This window comes from Belonocnema kinseyi, chromosome 9, assembly GCF_010883055.1.
Source record: "Belonocnema kinseyi isolate 2016_QV_RU_SX_M_011 chromosome 9, B_treatae_v1, whole genome shotgun sequence".
In the NCBI taxonomy this organism is placed as follows: domain Eukaryota; kingdom Metazoa; phylum Arthropoda; class Insecta; order Hymenoptera; family Cynipidae; genus Belonocnema; species Belonocnema kinseyi.
The window spans coordinates 109,675,491-109,682,354 of NC_046665.1; positions in this window are offsets into that span (position 1 = coordinate 109,675,491).

Sequence of the window (6,864 nt, forward strand, 5' to 3'; positions counted from 1 at the left end):
AACTTCAATATGCTAACAATATACTTTGAAGTGATAAATTAAATTGAGTTTGATTTCAAAACCTTAGTGTTCTCCCGGTTATGATTTTAATCATACAACGGCCACAACGAATCAGCGTCCGACTACAGTAGAGTTAAAATTCTACTACAGCGCCAGTGACGTAACAAATTGGTGACAGCGGTGGGATGTCGTGCACCGAGGGAACATTTAAATTTGAAAGTGATAATTAGTGCCAAATAAACACTGAAGATTAAATGAGTTTATTTTTTCCTCCTGTTATAGTGGAACAGTGTAAAGACAAAAGTGAACATTACTTTTAAAACTATTTCAGTCACTTAAAAGATTATTAGTAAGAAACTATATTTGAAAATGATTGATCCCAATCCCTTGTTGATGATATTGGTTGACCTCCTTTCGGATCCGGACTGTGAATCTTTACAACTTTGTCGTATCTATGATGATGGCGAAGGCTGGATTTGTATTGAAGTTTATCTACGAGAGGGTTACTATAAATTCTGCGTTGCTCCAGAGCATGTGCCTACTAGTTTTCTGCAATTACAATAAAAATAAAATGCATATGTGAAAGACTGACCATTATTAAAGACACATAATTCTCAAAAATTAAATATAAAATATTTCAAGCGACAATCTTCTACCAGGGTTTTGGGTGGTTTTTCTCCCGGTAGCTAGGATGTTTTCAATAGCATCGAGATTGTAAACGATTGAATAGAGCCACCAGCTATTCCTCGTCAATCGTAGGCTTGAAGAATTCTGAGAATTTTATTAAGTTGTGAAATGAACGTAGAAATATTTGAAGCAGACAACTAGCCTGGTACAGAAGAGGATTACTGAGCCGAGAGTCCAAACTTTGAGGAGATCTACAAATTTCATGGTTTCTAAGAACAGAAGACTGCTTTCCGGATTAAGAAGAAATTGGATTATCAGTTATTTATCAAGAATTTCGGTTGGATGAACAGGTTGTGAAGCGATAGGAATTAGTAAGCAAAAATGACAAAATTAAGTTAATTGTAAGTCCAAGTAAGTCCTATTATTTTAAAATGCCACGTTTTGCGAAGCGATCTGATCTTAGAAGCGCAAGGGGGGTACAAAATCCTATTAGAAATATGACAAATGAAACAGAAATTCTAAGAAGTAGATTAAGTGATGATAATGTAATTAATAGAAATAATTCTAACGAAACACTGATTGAGCCTTATCCCAGTGTTAGTAGTATTAATAATGGTAATAATGGTACCAGAACTGTTTCAAAGGATCCTTATGAATCCAATGAACAGTTGGGAATTGTTCCAGATGAGGGAGAAGTAGCACAAAATAATCCTACAATTTTAGGATCAATAAGGGCACAGGCCATTTTGCATGTATCCAGGTTGTTAAAAGACATGGTTCCAGACTTTGATGGTACTAATATGTCCGTGACCATGTTTGTGGAACATTGTCAAGTGGCTCGAAGCATGGTGATGCTTCACGAAATTCCATACTTGACTATGCTAATTCGAAACTGGGTAATAGGAGCTGCGCGTAAACATATTAAAAATAGGGCAGGGATCACTCTTGAAGAAATGTTAAAAAAACTTTAGAGAATTTATTTACCAAAATTAGACATCACTCAATTATCACAAGAATTAACTATGGCTGTCAAAAAACCAAACGAAAGCATAACCGACTTTGGGGCACGGGTTAATCAAATATTAGATGAATTAATTAATATAACTTTGGAAAAAACTCCGGGGGTAAAAGGAAATGAAAGAATAGAAGCAAATAAAGAAAGCGCGATAGCTACTTTCATGAGGGGATTAAATAGAGAGATATTCGCGATAATAAAAAGTAAAAATCCTGCTACTTTGGATGAAGCAATAGTGATGGCATCTCAAGAAGAGATTCAGTTTAAAAGCTGGGATAGGGCTCATTCAGAAGAAATAGGAAAAATTAAACCTGATTTCGATTCAGAGTTTAAAATGGGATCAAATCCTCGTAAGAGGGTAGCGCATGTTAGTACTGAGGAAAATGTAAACAAAAAAAGGAATATTCAATGTTACGACTGTAAAGAAACAGGTCATTTTCGGCGTGAGTGTCCTAAACGAAAAAAATATAATGTAAACCAAGGCATAGAGAGGGAAAATTGCACTTATTGTTTTAGGTTGAATCATGATATTAGTAAATGTCATATGAAGGTGAAGCACGATAGGGAAAGAATGCGAAATCAAGATTTTAAGAATCAACATTTAAACTCGAAACATGGTCATCCTACAGAGGGCAGGATGCCTCAGGAAACCGGACCCTCTCGACCCGCGTCGTTCTTAAACTCGGGGAGAATAATGGTATAGAGCCCGCCGCGGTGGTAGAACTGCAGCATTATTTTTTTCAGAAAGGGAAAGAAAAATTATTGATAGACATTGATATACTAGGGCGATTAAAAACCGCGGGATTAGTATTGCAACCTGAGAAATGTTTTTTCTTGAGACCTGAGATAATATATTTGGGGCATGTTATTACTCGGGAGGGTGTTCAACCCGATCCAAACAAAATTGAGGCTGTACAAAAATTTCCTGTTACAAAAGGGAAAAAGAACGTAAAACAATTTTTAGGTCTCGTAGGATACTATAGGAAATTTATTAATAACTTTGCGAGAATTGCAAAACCTCTTACTTACCTTTTAAAATATAAGGTCGAATTTAAATGGACAAATGAGCAGCAAACAGCTTTTGAAATTCTGCGTGATAAAATCTGTTCCGAACCATTGTTGCAGTATCCTGATTTCTCAAAACCTTTTGTATTAACGACTGATGCATCGAATTACGCTCTTGGTGGTGTTTTGAGTCAGGGAGTTATTGGTCAGGATTTACCCATTGCATATGCTTCCAGAATCCTTCAGAAAGCTTAAATCAATTATTCAACAATTCAAAAAGAGTTTGTTGCAATAGTGTTTTGCGTGAGGCATTTTAGACCTTTTTTATATGGGCGAATTTTTTTTTAGTAACAGACCATAGACCTCTTGTATGGTTGCATGGGTTGAAAGATCCTATTTCAAGATTAACTCGATGGCGTATAAAACTTAGTGAGTAGGACTATGTAATAGTCTACAAACCTGGGAGGATAAATTCTAATGGAGATGCCTTGTCGAGGAATCCACCACAGGGTGACGGTGATTCGTCGTCTTCTTCGGTTGAACTGGATGGATCCGCTTCGATTACGGTCGGTCGAGAGCGTGTTTGTCTTGTTTCCGCCGGGGAGGGGGATCGAGTTGTTAGTCTGGACTACTGTGTCGAAGAACTGTTTGACGGAGTGTTTGCCAGATTTGATGACCTCAACCTGTATAACGCTATAGAAATGAAAAACAGTGAAATTCTGACAGATAATACTCCGATACAGCATGAAAATGCTGTAGAGTGTGCTCAGAATGACTATCAAGGACCTCGTTCTCCACCTTACTACGTCTGGTGATCCACATATTCAAGAGGTTATCGGCATGATTTCCTGACCAATGACCAAGAGATGGTGGATTTTCCGTCACTCTCGCGATGATGGGAACATGTCGACGATGCAGATAGTTTGGAAAATAGTATTTCCGGTGTGGATGGTGCCTGTGTAAACGGTGAGGAAGACTCAATGGTTGCAAACTCCAACAGTTGTGACACCGATAGTTGTCCTCGTGAAGAAATTTCTGTCAGAGTAGTGTCTGAAGCATGTATAAGTTACAGTAAGGACAAGTTATACATGTGCAAGGGACATATAGTCCATTTTATCTCTGCAGATGGTGATAATTCCTGTGAAGCAAACAAGGAATTAGTAGAGCACAAGCTATTGTCTCCGGATGAAATTAGAAAAGAAAATTCTAATGTAGGTGAGGTAATAGTTTTTTTTGAAAAATAATACATATATTTTCAGTTTGATTGTGCATGAAAGACAAGGCGATCAAGTCTTTCTAAATCAAGTCTCTAAAACTGTGTTAGCATTGAAAAAAGCCATGATTAAATTAAATGTGAAAAGTGTCAAGGTACCTAAATATGGGAATAATTTTGGAAATTTATCATAGACTGCTATTGGACAGGTCTTTGGACAATACTTATCTGGAACTGGGTTGTTAATAGTAGTTTCTTCAGGTGAAATAATTATTCCACCAATAACTCAGCGAGATGAAATTACTCGGGAATTCCATGAATCAGTAGTCGGAGGTCATAAGGGCATGTCCAAAACATATTGGAAAATACGAGATAAATATTATTGGGGAAACATGAAAGCGGATGTACAAAGAATTGTAGGAACCTGCAAAATATGTCAGAGAAACAAGTTAGTCCGCAGGGAAACTCGACAACCTATGATCATCACAGATACTGCCAAGGAGCCCTTCGACAAAATTCAAATATATTTAGTAGGGCCCTTACCAGTAGCTTCTAAGGGAAATACTTATATTCTAACGATACAGGGTAATTTCTCTAAATATTCTGACGCAATTCCTTTGCAAAATATCGATTCAGTTACAATAGCACATGCTATAGCCGAGCAGTTTATTTCTCGATATGGCTGACCCCAGGTTATACACACCGATCAAGGTTCAAATCTTATTAGTAAGGTAATGAAGACCTTTTGCAAAATATTCCACATAAAAAAGATTCAATCAGTCGCGTATCATCCCCAGAGTTTGGGTTCGCTTGAAAGGAGTCATCATACTCTGATAGAGTATTTAAGAAGTTTTGAGGGTTCAAAAAATTGGGATGAATGGTTAAGATACGCTGTTTTTTTCTTATAATACCAGTGTACATGAAGCTACTGGCTTCACCCCCTATAGCCTTGTATTTGGAAAAGAGGCTAACATACCATCCAGTTTTTCAACGAAACTACCGGATAAAAAATATGTTGGTTATTTAAGGGATCTTTTCGAAAAACTGGATAATTGTCAATCAATGGCTTTCGAGTGAATCCAAAAGGCGAAAAAAATCTAAATTATGTTATGATCGAAAACAAAATCCGAAGTTTTTCAAATCAGGAGATCAAGTTTATTTAAAAAATATTATCAGAAAAGACAAGAAATTTGATCCATATTTTTCAGGACCTTTTATTTTAGAAAAAACAATAGCCGAAAGAAATGCCTTAATTCGACTAGGTTCGAACAAAACTGCAATCGTGCACGTGGGCAGATCAAAATTGTGTTCATACCCATGTGATGATCAATGTGACGATCATTTAATAAATCGGGAATAAGCAGCCAGGCACTTCGAAACATTGAAAGACGAATTTTTCGTACTGAATATAGAAGACTCCGTTTTTCAAACATGTCATAAATGAAACCTTTTTGTTTATAACTAGATTTAAATAACAATATAAAATTGAATGGAAAAAAAATTGGATCACAATGATCCAATCCATTTGAGGGGTGAGAAGATGAGAAGTGAGGGCTATTTTCAATCATTCTTCCATTAGGAATTGTTTTAAATGGGTTTTTGACTTCATACAACCCCAATAAAATTTTCTTTTGTTTACGAAATGTTATGCATAAATCAGATTTTAATCTAATTAATAAACTATGTATATATAGGTACTCACAATTTTGTTGATAAATCATAATAATATTACAAATTGTAGAAGCTGCTTATCTAAAAAAAAAAAATAATTTCAACTTGAATATACACAAAGAAATAGTTCTTGTTAAGAATAATATAAAAAATTAATAATGAATGGATTTGGAACACTTATCTGAAAAATACTATGGGAAATTTCGTTTAAAATAAGCACAAGAACTTCAAAAGCGTTAACTATTTTCCGAGTTATTACAATTTATTGAAAATATCGAAATTTGACGTTTTTTGCTGTTTAAAAAAATTGACATTTTGCCTTTAACTTGGACTTATTAAACGTAAACTTCTATTAGACTTTATAATATTTAAAGAAAAAAATCTTCTGACAAATTAAAACATCAAGGCACTTTAGCAACAGCTCAAAAACAGGCGTGTAGAGGATTTCCGCAAATAGTGCCGTTATATGGGAAATACAGTATTATCTCATTGCTGTGACTTATCTGTTATAATAAGCTTACGTCAATCAAATCACAATTGTAGGAAATTTTTATAATCTAACTTGTCTTTCAAATAAATAAAGTAAAGTAGCTAGCCTACTTAGATGAAGCTAATAAAAAACATATAGTATTAAGTAACATAATGTAACACGGAAAAAAAGGTACGGTTGAGCCAACATTATATGTGGATGCTTCATCCATACTCTATTGAAGGATATGTCCCAACCACATCTATGGATGTGACATCCACAATATTTTGATGACTGTGATATTGATGTGACGAGAAAGAGGTATGGATGAGCCATCGATAAAAATAGATGAGGCAACCACAGAATTGGATATGGTAATATGTGAACTAATGATATAAAAACCATGGAAATAGTTGCATTAACAAAGCAGTGATGGATGTGTCAGAAAAATTTATATATTTGTGGCCTCCTGAAGTAAATTGATAAGCATAATAATAATAATAATAATAATAATAATAGTAATAATAATAATAATAATAATAATAACGAAAGTTATAATGTAAGAATAACGATAATTTATTTAATATAATTTTACTTATTACAGTAATTATTATTATAAAATATTATTACAATCCATGTCTCAACGTGGCAAAAATAGATTCAGTTGCCCACGAATACATTATTACTGGAAAAGGAGAGTGTAAATCAGATGCCAGAACACATTGAAAGGTATCCGTCTCAAAAACATTGTAAGCATGTACATCTTAACGCTTTATTTAATGTTGTGTACCTGTCATACAATTTTCCTTTAGCGATCACTGTTTTGCCTCCTTTAGGAGTAAATGCAGGAATATAGTAGGTTTC